A 16,366-nucleotide genomic window follows, 5' to 3' on the forward strand; every position below is an offset into this window, starting at 1 on the left:
TTATGCATGCCTATGTCATTTACCTGACTAACAAGTTCCTACCACAGTGCAGTCTGCTCCTGCTGGTGCTGGCTGCTTCTGGAGAAGAGCATAGTGTACTGCTGCAAAAGGCTGTTGAGTATCACCTCTTCCTCATCCACTGTGTAAGCTGGGTTGCGTTGGTGGACCATCTGGCTGAAAAAGATATGATCAATATGTGTGAGAGTGTCCTGTGGCACAACTTACACCTTTACCCACAGATATCACTTTACTGACATATATACCATCCTGTTGTCTGTCAGTGGTTACACACGTTCAATAACACTTATTGGTTCTCAGGCCACAACTAACACTGCCTGGCAGACTCTACCACACCACTATGCAACATTACCCGACACACTGTTTGTGACACATTGCACAACCTCAAGACAGGGGTGTATATCACACCAATGCACAAACAGAGATGTCATCCATTGCAATGGATGTAAAGTACAGGTACAGTAGTACCAATCAACCACCCTAGTCATTGATGCCATAGCCCTGCCTAACAGATGTGTCCAGTTATTACTATAGGTGGCATCCTGCTGTAACAGAGTATATATGTTGCTGGATACACACGTTAACCCTCTAACACACATATGATTGCAGCCATTGTACAGGCATAATCACACACACACATCAGGCAAACATACAATGCACCACTGTATGCCAACACAGATTAGCATTACCTGTGTACCATATGGTGCTGTGTGCCACTACTTACACACCCTTATGCCTGCAGTCTGTCCTCTGTGCAGACTACAGGAAACACACATGACAGTGTTTCCAAGCAATGTGAACGCATACCATACTGTGCTGTTTAGCCCTACAGCTTCAGGTAGTACTACAGTTCATACTGGTGATGGATTCACCAGCAGTACCACTCACTAAGCATACATGTATTGCTTTAGCCTACAATGAGACACCACATTCGTCAACGGAGAACTATGTCACATCATATGCCGTACTACTATGTCTGCCTAACAGTACATTACACATCTGTTGCTGTCCTCACAGCTAGGATAGGAACTACCATGTCAGATACAACATCACACTAAGCTATCACACAATTACAGACCTTGCACACATTCAGCGTTACACTTATTCAACCTCACATAGCAGCTATTGCATTAAGTACATGTGTGAGTGCATAGTGTCATAGGTAGGTAATATGCTATTGGCCCTAGCCTAGCCATATGCTACCCTGGCCTTTGACACACATGTACTTTGATTTCACTTGCCCCTGCCAACCTGAACCACAGAGGTGTTTCATGGATTGTATTAACAATCTCCCACACAATCATCAGGGGTATTTATAACAACTGCTAAGGAGGAGCCTTGTTTGCTATTGCTATGTGGTCTATTCTGGTGTATGGCATATGTCTGAGATGAGAACCTAGCCCTCCAGCATGTGCTGTTTAGTGAGCTGACAAGGTTTAGGGCCCTAGAACATGTATCCTCGAGGGATTGTGATATGTTGCCATGGTGGTTGTCACCCAGCTATGGGTGTGACATACCTCTGTATGTCTGGCAGAGGTCACCTCTGTGTGGCCAGTATGCAATACAGTGTAGTTGTGGTTCTGTGAGTCAGTCTGCTTAGGGCATCTGTTTGCGGACAGTATTACCCTTTGGGAGGCCGGTCTGTGGCCTGTTCACCTGGTGTAGTTGTCATGTGAAGTACATACCACACAGGGCATTGTGATGAGTAGGGGGGAACTCTACTCTATACTTCCATAGATGACACACCTGTTGTCATGACACATACCACACAGACAGATTACAGGTGTAGAGTGGCACTGTCTTCATCAAAGTGGAGGCTACTGTCCACCTGTGTCCCATGTTCCCTTATCACACCTTCACTGTTAGGTAGATCTCTGCCTATGTGGTAGTTAATGGGTACACTGTTTTGGAAAGGTGAAATGGCACTGCAATATCAACACTTGTCTACAGCACATGCCTTGTTCACCACACATCTGTTGCGGTACATATGACCCCCATGTCTCTCTGTCTCTTTCTCTCTCACTCTATATTTACATATATATATATATATATATATATATATATATATATATATATAAATATATATATATATATATATATATATATATATATATATATATATATATATATATATTTATATTTATATGCATATATTGCTGTACACATGGATGTACATATAGGCACATGTACAGGCCACCTTTCATGGTGGGGATATCACTTATGCGACAATTGTGGGATGTACAGGTATGCGATTACATTGCACAGTGTTGTGCAAAATGCATGTGGGTGTCCTCAGCCCTTGTAGCATTACCAGGCCTCACTGTCTGTAACACATCAGATCTGACAAATCTGTCCCACAGCATTTAACCACCACATGACATATATCAACACTACCATAGCTGGCCTTAGGCGTAGGCCTACTGGGCGGCCACCTAGGGTGCCGCTCTAGCAGGGGTGCTTTTCCACTATTTATGTGGACACAAGGATGGGGGCACCAGGAAGTGTGGTAGGGGGCACTGTGGGGCCCTTTTGCCTAGGGCACCAGTTGACCTAAGGTCAATCCTGCGCACTGCATGCTGTCTTCTAGGCCACACACTATGACCTACATGGATATATGCACATATCAACCTTCACTGACAGATAGCTGTCCACCCTTCACTAACAGTTGCAGTATGTTCCTTGCAATATGCACATGTGCAGATACAGATAGAGCCATACTGCTGCCGCACATGGATGATTTGCAGTGTATAGAGTACTCTTCTGGAACATCTACAACATGCCAACAGATACATTTGAGTTACATACCTTAACTTTGTATTTCCCTGCTCCATGTGTTACGGTTTTGTAGTTTTTTTTTTATTGGTGGTTTGTTTTGGGTTTTTGCCCTCTATTTAACCTTCGGTCCCTGTTTCTCACTCTGTTCTGTCTCTGTCTCAGTCTGTGTCTGTCTATCTCTCTCTCTCTCTCTCTCACTCTCTATCTGACAGCACCTGCAATGATATAATTGCATGTGTGGACTGCAGGTACAGCCTGCTTTTCTAGGTATCTGCACTTGTGCATGTGACAGCCTCTGCACCAATTGCTGCCCACCATTCAGTAATTGCATGCAGCCTGCTGTTTGGTGATTGCATTACTCACTGTGATTGCAGCCCACTGCTATAAAATGTTAGGTTAGGTAGGCGTAGCCCTTTCAGATTTCAAAGGTGGGGCCTATTCTTGTTTGCTCTGTGTCAGTCTGAAGGTTGGTATAGGTCTCTTATCTGATGCTAGGGTTGTAGCCAGTTATATGCATGTTGTACTCATACCTGCATGTTGCTGCTTCCAGTACACACACATCTCAGTGTAGACATGTACACACCTTCCCAAATGCTAACACAGGATACATGGGAGTATGTACTTTTTTCTCACTTACACAATTAACTACCATACAAATGTGGTTATTGCTCTGTATTCCTGTGGCCAATATTTATCCTGGTCTAATACTGTGTGGTGTTTGTAAGGTGTTACAGTAACATTATTCCCTGCTAGGATGGCTGGTTCTCCTTTCACAGTCATGTCATGCAATTCCACAACCACTGCTGATAAAGACCCACAGAAAAGGGTTTGTGTTATACCATTCCTAATTTCCATTTACATTCCCTCATTGTAATGCATGATATATTTATTTCAGAACCAAGTTATTTGTATATCTGCTGTGGCTCAGTGGTAATTCATGCAGTCTGTTGTGTCAATGGTCTGGGGTTCGAGACAGGCAGAGGTTTTTTATTTTGTTGCTCAGCAGAACAAGGGCCCTGCCATAGAGTGACTAAGGCACTTTTAAGCAGTAGTAAGCAGGTTTGCACGGGTTTGCACAATGCTTAGCGATGCTTAGCTAAGCGCACACATGCACACACCCACTTAATCCCACTTACTACTGCTTAAAAGTGCTTACTCCCACTAACCCCCATGCTAATTTCTTTGAAAGAAAAGAAAATGGGGAGATAGGAAAGTGGTGTAAAAGGGAGCACAGAGAGGGAAAGACAGTAGGAAAACAAGCTCGGGATGTGCAGGACGGGTATAGGGAAGGTCCATAGCTGCCCATTTCTTTATCAGCAACAGCTGTACATATGTTGAAAATATGGAGTGAAATTTTAAACCTTCCACCCCTGAGAGAGGGGTGAGGACAACCTAGTTTGTTGTACTGCCAATTAGAATTATCAGTGTACATGTCCAATGGACGTGTGTGAAATGGGAAGCTATGTATGGGGCGTAATTTTTTTTTTGGTACAGATTGCCCTTTTTGGGGTTTTTTTTGTTTGTTTTTTTCAGGGGAGAGTGGAAAGTGAGGTAGAGGAAGTAGGTATATTTGGGGAGTTAGGTTGGGTAGGTAAACAGACAAGACAAACAAGATGCATACAGGCGTGGAGTATGACACATGGGATGGGTGAACACAATTGATGGGGACGAATGTTTGGAAATGGCAAGCCCATGAGCCCACAGATGGTAACAGTGGGACTGAAATCCACACCCATGGGCAGTCACCAATGGACCATCACAGACCCGAGGGTCAGGCTCACCCGTGAGTCTCATCACTCTTGCCTCGAGCTGGCATAGGGAATCAGCAACTAAACTCTGGATCTCCCTATGCACCACAACCTGGATGCTTCGGAGGGTGACAGGAGGCCCTTCTCTGCCCACACTTGCAGGGGGGATGAGCCCCATCCCCTGCAGTGCTTCCACTCAAAGCTGGCACAGGACCTATGGAAGAGGGTGGCCCAGGCTGGGCATCAGACCTGTGGGTGCCAGGTGCAACTGCCAGCTGAAGTAGGACAGGTGGGTCCGCTGGGACCAGCCTTCCCATACGTTCTGTGATTTTAGGTGTGTTTAATTACAACATAGACCACAGCATTCCAAGTTAGTTGTAACAGCATGCAGTAATATTCCCATTAACCCAACACACCAGGGTTACAACAGTTGAACAGCAAGCATAACACATGCATGTATTGAATGACAGTGGGCATTCCAACAGCATGCAAGGATGATTGGTGGCAACAGGCCACCAGGATTGTGGTGTTTTAACAGGGAACATGCATCAAAGTAAGTGCAGATTTTATATAACAATAGGACATATGCCCCAACAAATGTTATGAGATTAGACATACCCTTTGAGGTGTGAAATTGCATTGTTTATGCACATGGAGTAGGATGTAAAAAGAAACTTCCATTAACATCTTATTAGTACTTTAACTGTACACTACATTCCTATTGACTGCAGGTGTATATCCTCTACATGTATTCTTACACTAGGCAACATGCATTTGATTGCGTTATGGGTTTTGCGACCTCATGATATATCTGGCCTATATCTGACATGGTAACTGTCCATGATGCAGATGTTACTGGTACATACTTGTATTAAATTGACTTGTTTATGTATCTGCACATCTGGATGTGTTCACATGGCTTTTTCACTTGTTTTCTACACAACCCTAGTTTTCAGGTAACACTAACAATTCTGGGGAACACCTTGACAGGCTACTCGTGTGCCAGATTTACCTATGCATGTCAGCCATTTCACAGCTGTTTAGGACTGTTGCATACTTCACAGCTACTGGCACTTCCTTCATCCACTTCATATGGGACTGCACTACTGGGGTTGTCAGCACTTACTACAACAGAGTAACATTTCTTCACTGCAGGGGTACAACAACATTTCTGAGTAACTGGCACATACACACTGCAAGTATTATACCTTTCTTATTTACATTAAAACTCTTTTCTACAGACTCTCTCCTGTATTTGACATTAGACTGCATAGCGTATACCTATTCAGGAAATGTTATACCTTTATTGATAGGTTACAAGACTGTTTTACAGGCTCACTCACTTTTTATCTATGACAGAGTGCATGCAGAGATAGTATTCCAGACATGTTTTTGCTTTATTCATGGGTTACTACACTCTATTCCTGGCTATCTGACTTATGATATGTAACAGTACATGCAGATGATTTATTCAGGGAATGAATGTTTTATACTTCACAGCTACTGTCACTTCCTTCATCCACTTCCTATGGGACTGCACAACTGTGGGTTGACAGCATCTAATACAACAGTACTATTTATTATTGCAAGGGTACAACAACATTTCAAAGTAAGTGACACAGACACACTCCAAGTGTTATACCTTTATTAATTACATTGAACACTCTTTTCTACAGGCTCTCTCCTTAACTTGTTATTACAGTGCATATGGAAGACATATTCAGGACATATTATACCTTTCTTGTTAGGTACAACACTCTTTTTCAGGCCTGCTCACTTATATGTTATGACAGTACATGCAGGGATAGTATTCCAGAATTATTTTTGCTTGATTGGTGGGTTAGTACACTCTATTTCTGGCTCACTGACGTTTGTTATGTAACAGTACATACAGAGGATTTAATCAGGACATTTTATTGCTGTATTATTGGGTTTAAACACTTTTCTCATGCTCACTCACATATATCATGTAACGATACATGCAGAATATTTACTAACCTGCCTGGTGGTGCAGCCTTAGCAGCCTATCTGCATAGGCTTGCTGATTCATAGTGCGAGCACCTGCAGCTGTGGAGTAAATAAAGGGATATTGAGACATACCTATCCATTATTTAGACTATATTAGCTTATCTTACATACTGCATTCCATGGCTACCTACTTAGTAGTGGGGCATCCCGCATTTGAAGGGCCTCCTGGATCCACTGCTTCAAAAGGTTCTGCTTCTGCCTCTTCAGGTCTGCATGATGGTGACGGACCTGCTCAACAGTTTGAGGGATGCCTGTGGCACTGGTGAGTTCATGAGCCAACCGGTTCCAAGCCTCCACCTTATACTCCATTCCTTGGAACTGGCCCTGCAGGAGTCAAGTCTCATGCCGATGGACTAGGAGACAAACCATATATCCTGACTCCTCGATGCCCCAGCGTTGCGCTCTAAAGCGTGTACCCTCTCCAGCACCAGACATTCTAACTGCAGATGGGAGCTACAATCAGTTATGATGAGTATTCCCACCTATACTGCTTAAATATGCTGCATTTCCCACACTTTTTTGTGATTGGCCATTTTTGAATATGCTCGGCTGACTGCAGGCCTGCTTAGCAATGGTTAATCAAACATTTATTACTATGTATATGTTAACAGTGGATGTTTATCCTAAGTTGTCGTGGCTTAGTGGTTCAGTACTTTGATTATGGTGCACAGTGTCCTGGGTTTAAACCTTATCATTGTATTTTATTTTACTACTGTCCAGACAAGTTAGGGGCCATGTCTGTGTTTAAGCAACCTTGCTCTCGGTGCTCTGGTTGGTGCGGCGCACACCTCCACACAAACCAATTGTGCTGGGTAAAGCACTATTTAGCTTTGGGCAACTATTTTGCACTGGGTAAAGTGCAATTTAGCTATGGGCAGCTACATTGCGCTGGGTAAAGCGCGAGTTAGATAGGGGAAACTATATTGCGCTGGGTGAAGCGCTGCTTAACTGCGGGCAATTTTATATTGGGATACTTTAAAATATTTATTTTATTCACTGATACATTGGCCATTTCACTGCTTTTGAGTTATGTTTAAACATATATGTTGGGTATTATTCCATATACTGATATAAAAAATAAATACGAAAAGGAGTGGTTGGACTCGAACCGTGAATGCCTCTTCTTTGTGCAAACGCTCTACCATTACGCTATTGCTATTTGGTGCAATTTGCATAAACATTCTTTCTTATGCTCTTCCATGTGAGAATTGCTAACTGTAGCTAAGCAATGGGCACACACGCACACACATGCACAAATACAGGTAGCTATTTTGGGAATTTAAAAAAAATTTATGGTTATGCGTTTTAGATGTGTGATGGGGGTTTACAATATCAGACAGTGAGGTGTTGGTTGCAGGGACATTTGAACGGAGTCGCTCTTGTTTATTTCCTTTTATTTTAAACACTTGCAGGGGCATGGACATTTAGACTGCTCGGCAGTCGGACACGCCCCCTGCTTTCTTACACGGTCCGTGTAGGACTTACGGTTGGGTCAGCATGCCCTCATGCATATTCATGGCATGCTGACGTCATACCATTCAACTGCAGCCTCCGAGTAAGACTTATTAAGTCTTACACAGGGGATTCTTGAATCCAGGGGTTAGTGTTTCCTAGTTAAGTTACTTACTACAGCAAGGTAAGATAATTTGGGTGAGTGGTCCTTGTCAAATCCAAGGCAGAATACAGAATGCTGAAAGCAATCTCTTACTAATATTTAAATATGATTTCTAAGTTGATTACACAAAGGTATCACATCAGGTCATCTGACTCTGTTTCCCACACTCACCTACACTAGAAGTTGCTAGGGTTTTAGCACCTACGTGTTACCATACACACAGATAGAGCTTTGCTCAGATCTGGAAGTCATAAAACCATAAAACAGTTCCCTTCTTCCTACAAGAGCTAATATACAATACTTCTTAGAGATATTCCATCTCTGGCTTCATTCAAAACTGTGAGATAACATCATTGTGGCTTAACCTAGCAAGTAACTTAATTTCATATATATTTTGAAGTTTAAGATTAAGTTCTTCTCTTCTAGCCTCTGTTCAAACATATACATTTAATTCAGTTACAATAATAAATGCACATCTCTTTTCCTTTCAACAGGGCACATTGTTGTTACATTATAATACAAGCAAACCTCCCAAATAGATGTTCTATACAAATAAGATTTATATACAAATGGCGTATAATTATTTACAAAATTCCAGCTACCTGTGTGGGCACGTCACATATCCACTGCGCTACTTTTCCTGGACATGGCTGGCAGTACCTCCTGTCATCACACCCTCTATATAACATTGAGATAGTAGACTGCTACCATGTTGACAGAGACACTATGTAGGAGGTGCTAGAGATGTGTTGTTCTCATATCAAGGCTTAGGGGATGTATAGCATATCCATCCCTGTGGCCACAAAGGTATGTATAGCTTTGAGATAACCGGTAACAGTAATCTTCCAGTGAGAAACATTGATACTGTGAGAACATCTCAGGAAAATGCATCAAGGACACTGCACCAGTTTCCTGATGCCATGATATAGCATGTGGAGGAGCTTGTGTGGCTCCAGCTCACCAAAGAAGAGAGAAATAGCACCATATAAGCATTTAATGAAATAGCCAACTTCTATAAAATACACGAGCTGTGTATTGCACCCACATTTCCAAGAAGTTGTTACCAGGGGAACAGGGATGATGGATATCAACCATAAGGGATCCCACTCTATTAACTGCCAAGTGGTCTACAATGCACAAGTTATACTATTTAATGTGACATTGTGCTACACTGACAGTGGCCATGATTCTCATATCTGGCACACATGTGAGTGTTATCAGCATTTCATATGGGATGCTTTTCCTCAGGGACATCCTATAGGTGAAGCTAGATATGCCAGTGAGCCATGACTAATGACAGTGATAAGAAATCAGACTAACATGAAAAATTCATGCAACATTGCCCTGTCTCAGACCCAGAATTTCATTGAACATAAGTTTGGATTCAAGAAGACCTGCCTCCACTGGCTAGATATTTCTTTTGATTCCATGCAGTATGACCCTGAAATATGCATCAAAATATTTATAGTGCATGCAGTATTAGACATGTTCACCTATGCAATACATATAACAACAAATGGAAGATAACACTTCGATACCCAAGTCCTAACCTCAAGGCCTAAGTATCCCACTTCCTACAAAATGCACCTCAGATTTCCTGCTGTGATGTACATTACAGCAGCAACACATTTGACAGCATTTTAACAACCCCTGGCTGTGTACATCTTCCACCAGACAGCATTCCCTTGTTTTCACCTCTCCCCCATCCACCAATGAAACAAAATGTAGTCATCAAGTACCATAGATCTGCATCTAATGTACAAAGCAGTGTCCCAACATTTACAGGTAGTATTCTCAGGTCACTTACCTCAGGTATAATGCTACTGAAAGTCAGAAGCATGAAGCTAGATCCAAAAAGGTCATTTTTATATATGCTAGCAGTAGCTCATTCTGTACTGTTAGCAGCTGCTAATTCTGTAGCCTGTTGAGTACAGCATTAGGCACAGTGACTTTTATTGTGAAATTTAGAAGCTGATATTACAGTAATTATAATAACAAACCAGCTTCAATCAAATGTCCCTGAATCACACTTTTATCTCAATGTACCTTGCAGAAGTTGCACTTTGAAGTGTGTCCCACATCATGCACTTGCTTGAAGAATGGAGACATGCTCTGTGCATGCATGGGTCAGTCATTGACTCCAGTAAGTATGTGCATAAATGTACTTTTTCATTATGGCCCATAGAAATATTAAAGTACAGAACATGAAACAAATGTGGATACAGTGCTGTTTCCACACACATGACACAATACCATTCATACCATAACACCATCCTATCATGCCACATATATATTCGTTATGATATGGTGAGAATGCAACACGTCACTCTAAATACATGATGTTGCATGTCATGGGTTGGCTTCCTTCCAGATGGGTCTATAAGGAGTCTAAATATCTCTGCTTCTTGTAGAGAAAGGAGCACCTACTGAGGACCTGTTATTAGGGTCCTTAGTACAACGAGGATGCCTGTCACTGCCTTGACAGGGCATTGAGTACTGCAATTAGCATCAACAACTTCTGCGAGTAGTGCAGGTACCATTACAATGACCTTAAAGGGTACCTTTTAGACCTTCTGCACCATTTTGAAGAAAAGGTCATAGACAGTTCTCCTGAGATGCAAAGTAAACATTCCTAAAAGGTTCATTGCAGTGAAATTTACTTAAAAGTACAATGGCCCTTACAGAATATATTTTCTTGTGCCTATTAATTCCTTTTTAAATTGATTATCAGCTTCTGGACAGATAGGCAACTGCAGGCTCATTTTTCACAGGTGTATTGATGGTCAAGCACCTAACATAATGTAGCTAGCTATTGGATGCCTTAGCAGTATACTAGCTGGCAGTATAATTATGAGGTGGTCATTTTAACACCCACTGGTGGCAAAATTACATAACCTCTGGACACACCTTCTTTGTCCAGGCTGGAATGGGATTCAGCCACGCATAGGACATGTTAGTGTGTTCCACTCCTTCACTGTGGTAAAGGCATGCCTATCATGGCATAATCTTATAGTATGCATACTGCAATGTAGCGTGTCACAGCCAAGGCTACTGACTCAGTAGTATGCAGTGTCCATTGATATCACCCAAGTGGTTCTACAACATGCAGCACATACATTTTTACCCATATTTGCCATGCATTTTCCCACAAAATGCATGCCCATGCCCATGTTCCTTATGACTGGCATGCTCCTGGAATTCTTCTATTATATGTAATCTGTCAATTAATAAAGCATAGCTTCCATCATGGTACTTCCCCATCACATGCTGAGAGATGTCTGTATTACCACAACTGTACACTCTGCCTTTGTTACCTCACAGTGACACAGCATGCATGTTGTCCTGCATACTATGCACTAGTGGTCATGTTCATGAAGGTATTCCTTGTCCATTTCCCATACACACCTTTCAAGGTGTCTGCTGTTCCCCAGTGCATTAATTACATTAACTGTCAGAAGCACTCCCTGTAGTCGATGGTAATATCTATGGCCAAACCATTTTATCCACTTCTTCCAATAGAAATTTATCATTTGATACCTAGTTATACATATGCCCCTCAGCATCACTGCAAATGTATCAGATGTGTAGTCCTATAGCTAACTATAGGCTTCATAGTCCTACACAGACATGATGCTATTTATTTTATGCCTCTGTTTCTCTGAGTTTCTCTCTCTTTCTCATTATCATTCGTTTATGATTTTTTTATTGTTGTCTGTTGTATTACTTTTCTCCATGTCTCTTTATATTTTATGCAATATCAGCCACAAGTATGTTTGTGGTGTGTCAGTAGTCCCAACACTATCATCCAGCCCTGCCTCCCCCTGCTGGGTCTCCATCTTCATTAATCTCTGCTTCTCCACAGGATAATACATGTCATGTGGCAGATTTTCCTGCTGCTACATATATAATGTTGCTGAAGGCAGTCTAGTGGATTCCCTGGTGGTCTCTGGTGCCAGTTCCCAGATGAGGTGTTGTCACACAATCTAGTGACACTTCCAGTATGTCCATGAATCTTATCTGTCAGAAGATTGAGGAGGTGTTGATGGAGATGGTGGACTGATGGCATGACAACTTGCATTGGCTAACTGAAGAATGTTCTTGTGCAACTAGCTGAGTTCTCCCACTGCTCACACAGCCATTTGAGCTAGGACTTATTGGAGAGGGCAGTCACAGAAGGGACTCATATCTGCCCATGTCCTTACTGGGGCAACAAAGAAAGGGAGCCACCAACCTATCATATCCCGAATTATAGTCTTCCCTTTCTCTGTATGTCACCTCTCTCTTTCCCTCCCCTGTTTGCAGTTTAGTCCTTCCTATTACCACTTGTTTTCCCTCTGTCAGTATGTCATTTTGCCCCTGCCCCCTTCTGTCAACACCTCCAGTTTTGCACTGTTTGTCTCTATCTGTGGTTTGTGTTTATTTGTCTGCCCCTGCTTCTACCCACATACCTTCTTTCCTTCCCTCAACTTTCCTTTAAATCCTTCCCATCTACTATTTTTGAAAACATATAAATAAATACATCAAAAAGGCATATGTTCCCAAAAATTATTAGACTCTTTATCTCCCTTCCCACTGCAGTCTTTCCTTCCCTGAGTCCTTATGTATGTTCCTGTGATCACTGTTCCCTCTTTCTGACTATCCCATTCCCCCATGTCATCAGAACTTTTCTCAGTAAAACTGGTAGGAGCTTTTATTAGAGACACATATTATGGGTCTGAGCACTTCTCACATCATTACAAAGATGCACTAGTACACATGCATGCCAATGTGCATGTTATATGCTCGCTGCTGCTGTCTGTGAATTCTGTGCTGAAAGCTATGGTATACGACTCTTTTCCCAAGCAAGGCAGTATGCACAAGAACATTTCTTAATCAGTTTACTGTTGTGGTGCTAAATACCTCCATGTTTATTAATAATTACCTTAGAACCACATCACTTTATTTCCCTCATCGCGTTAGCCTTTTCACAGCTGCAATAGGCCTGTTTCTAAATCACAGAATAAATATGAAGCCAATATAGAAACATTAATAGAGTCTATACCTTGAAAAAGCCATGATTATTGCTGATGGTTCAAAAAACAGTGATTAAAATTTTCCTATGCTCACTGATTTTCTATGAAGCAAAGCTTATTCTGGCTTATTCCTGGTCATATGGCATTTCTATTGATTACTAAAGTAAATAAGCTGACCAATGCATATATATATCCGTGATGGAGAAAGGAAAAGCTTAAATGGCATCATCATAGTGCCCCCCCCCCCCCAAGAAAAAGAGGAGGTTTTGACATACATTAATTATTACACCAGACATTTCTCCTTCATGGAAAAGAATAGAACCAAAAGTTTTCAATAGTTTTATTTCACTGGCTGTCATCGCACTTTGCATTTCAAATCTGAAATCTGCTAGGATATTTCCTGGCATTCATTTCACATTTTTATAGATTCATATATATTTTCCAAGTCCACTGAGTCTTTTAAGTAATTATGTCTTGCTAGTACTCTCCCTCAGGCCACACTTCCTTCCTCAAGGAAGGCCCATATCAGCCAGTCACAGACTAAATTTGTGGCTATCCATCCAGTTGTCTAGTTTATGTTTAAAGGAAAATAGGAAACCACACTGTTTATCATGCAGAGGAAGTTTATTCCAGAGGTTTGAGATGTGCTAGGTTATAAATGTATAAATAAATGTATCCCTCTATCATTTTCTATCTGTTGGTGAAGATTTAGGTTCCTGGTTCTAGTGCTGGTGGAAAATTTGGACTTGTGAAGAAACAGGAGATCCAGGACAATTAGGACTCTGATGGTTTGAAAAGTGAAACAGGGATCCCCCAATGGAATGAAAAGTGAAAAAGGGATTCATCCTCAAAAGTCTGTAAGAGACTGAATAAAGGGAAAGAGTTCACAGCCTATCTAGGTAGCTCAAGGACTTTAGGCTTTTGATCTTTTTTTTGTAAGACACTATTGGGGTCTTTCTAATTATTTAATATGTTTAATGAGATAAATCTCAAGGCATTATAGTTGATAATTGCCTTCTCAATGCTGACTATAAAGGAGTGATTACCTGTTTGGACATGTTTGATATTCCTTTGGCATTTATTTATGGTAAATAAATGGCTTTTCTGTCAGACATTAACACTTGATAATGAAAAGTGAAGAAACTATAAACCCATGCCAAGGTCTCTGACTGCATTTTGTAGTGGTGCACTGCCCGTACAGTATGATGAGATGAGGATTTGTCTAACAAAAGTGATGCTGCTATATTTTTTATCATTTAGATTGAGAACATTTTTACTTCATCAAGAGACTACAAGGAAGAGCATATTCTTGAGGGTAAGGGGTGACTTAGCAATAGGCTCTCTGTTTGCAGTTGTCTGTGAGCATTGTTAGCTAGATGTCTTGGTTCATTGCATGCCCTCCATCTACAGCCTAAGTAATCCTTTCAAACAAGTCTAGAAGATTGAATAGAAAGTATCAATACTTCACAAAGCCAAACTGCCAGGTATAAAGTCTAAATAAATTCTTGATATCACATTTTATGAGGTCAGTGGTAATATGTTCTGTGGCTTTGTAATTAGGGCCTGTAAGGCTGATAGATCTGTTATCAACTGGGTTGGTTTTAAGGCCACTCTTATGAAGGAATAACACTACTGTAGTTTGTCATTCATCAGAGACAAAAGCAGTTTCTAATTTTATGTTTAACAGTTTAAAGAGTGTGCTTGTAAGGGCATGTAAGTTAGATGCCCTTGAGTCAAAATCAACTCATGATGACTCCAATGGTGGGACTCAGAGTTCTCATGGCATATGTGGAAGTAGTAGAAGTCCAGGCCTTTCTTCCAAGCTAGTACTGTTGTTTTCCGAGTGTTCCCAAACCAGGTTTTGAATACAGGTCTACCAGGAGGCAATTATGTACCTTAACCTCTGGGCTATCACTCCAGAGTAAGGGTATGTATAACATTATTAACTAACAGGTATGCTGCCAGATTTCATGCAGTTAGTTTTTTTGGTCTCTCAATAAATGATTTTTAGATACAATTATTCAGGGTTAGGGGTTCAGATATTTTGGAGCATTGGATAGAAATCTCAGGTATATTAGGTTAGCAAACAAAATAGTAGCTGGAACCATGAGCAGGGATAAACAGTAGATGTAGACTCAGTGTTTACAATTATCACCAATGAGATAGGAATTTAATTTGTTAAACATTTACTTGAATTTTCTGATTATACATAGTGTCACATTAATATTTTATATCAAACGAAGTTTTACAATCAGGCAAGAGGTGTGCTGATGGGTACCCCAGTTGTCAACACCTATGCCAATAATGTACCAAAAGGAGAAACAACACATAGTCAGTGAAAATAATCCCTATCTCAGAAATGTGAAATTTTATAAAAGGTTTGTTGATGACCTTTTCTTATTATGGGAAGGTAGACTAGAAGAATTCAAGAAATTTGAGTCATACATCTCTTCAGCCACTGATTTCTTAAAGTTTAAATGTGAAGTATCCTTTCATGCAATTAATTTTCTTGACATAACTCTAAACAAACTTCATACTGGTCAGATAGATACTACTATGTACAGAAATCATACAGAAAAATACAAATCTACATAAAACCACTTACACCCATCACATATCTATCCAAACATTGTTAAAAATCCACTTGTTAGGATAGCTAAATTAAATACAAATGATTCACTAATGGAACCGCATCTTGAAAGGACTGCTTCAGAATTCATACAGAGAGGTTATAATCAACAACAAGTTAAAACAACTAAACAAGACATTATAAACAATAGGTCTACAGAATACACACTTCTGCTAACTACCGATAGAGATGTATGATCGTCCACCAGTCATAATCATATCAAACTAAGCTACACTCTTACATATGATAGAAATGCACCAGTCATAAAGAACATTATCAAAAAATACTAGTCTAACTGAGATACCTCAGCTAAGAAATATCGGGTCTATATTATGTTGCCAAAAGACATGTTCAGTGAACACGTCTTCATTTCAAATAAATTGTGAACACTTAAATCAACAAAAGGCCATATCAGTGACTTTTTTCACGGGAAAAAAAGTGCTTGGCCTACTAAACACCATGCAAACCTTCAAAACCTACAAAGTGGGGTGCTTCTCCCCCACACCCCCTAACTAAATATACCAACTCTGAGATTACACTA

Source organism: Protopterus annectens, chromosome 3.part0 (genome assembly GCF_019279795.1).
Source record: "Protopterus annectens isolate FY-2018-M chromosome 3.part0, PAN1.0, whole genome shotgun sequence".
Lineage (NCBI taxonomy): Eukaryota > Metazoa > Chordata > Ceratodontiformes > Protopteridae > Protopterus > Protopterus annectens.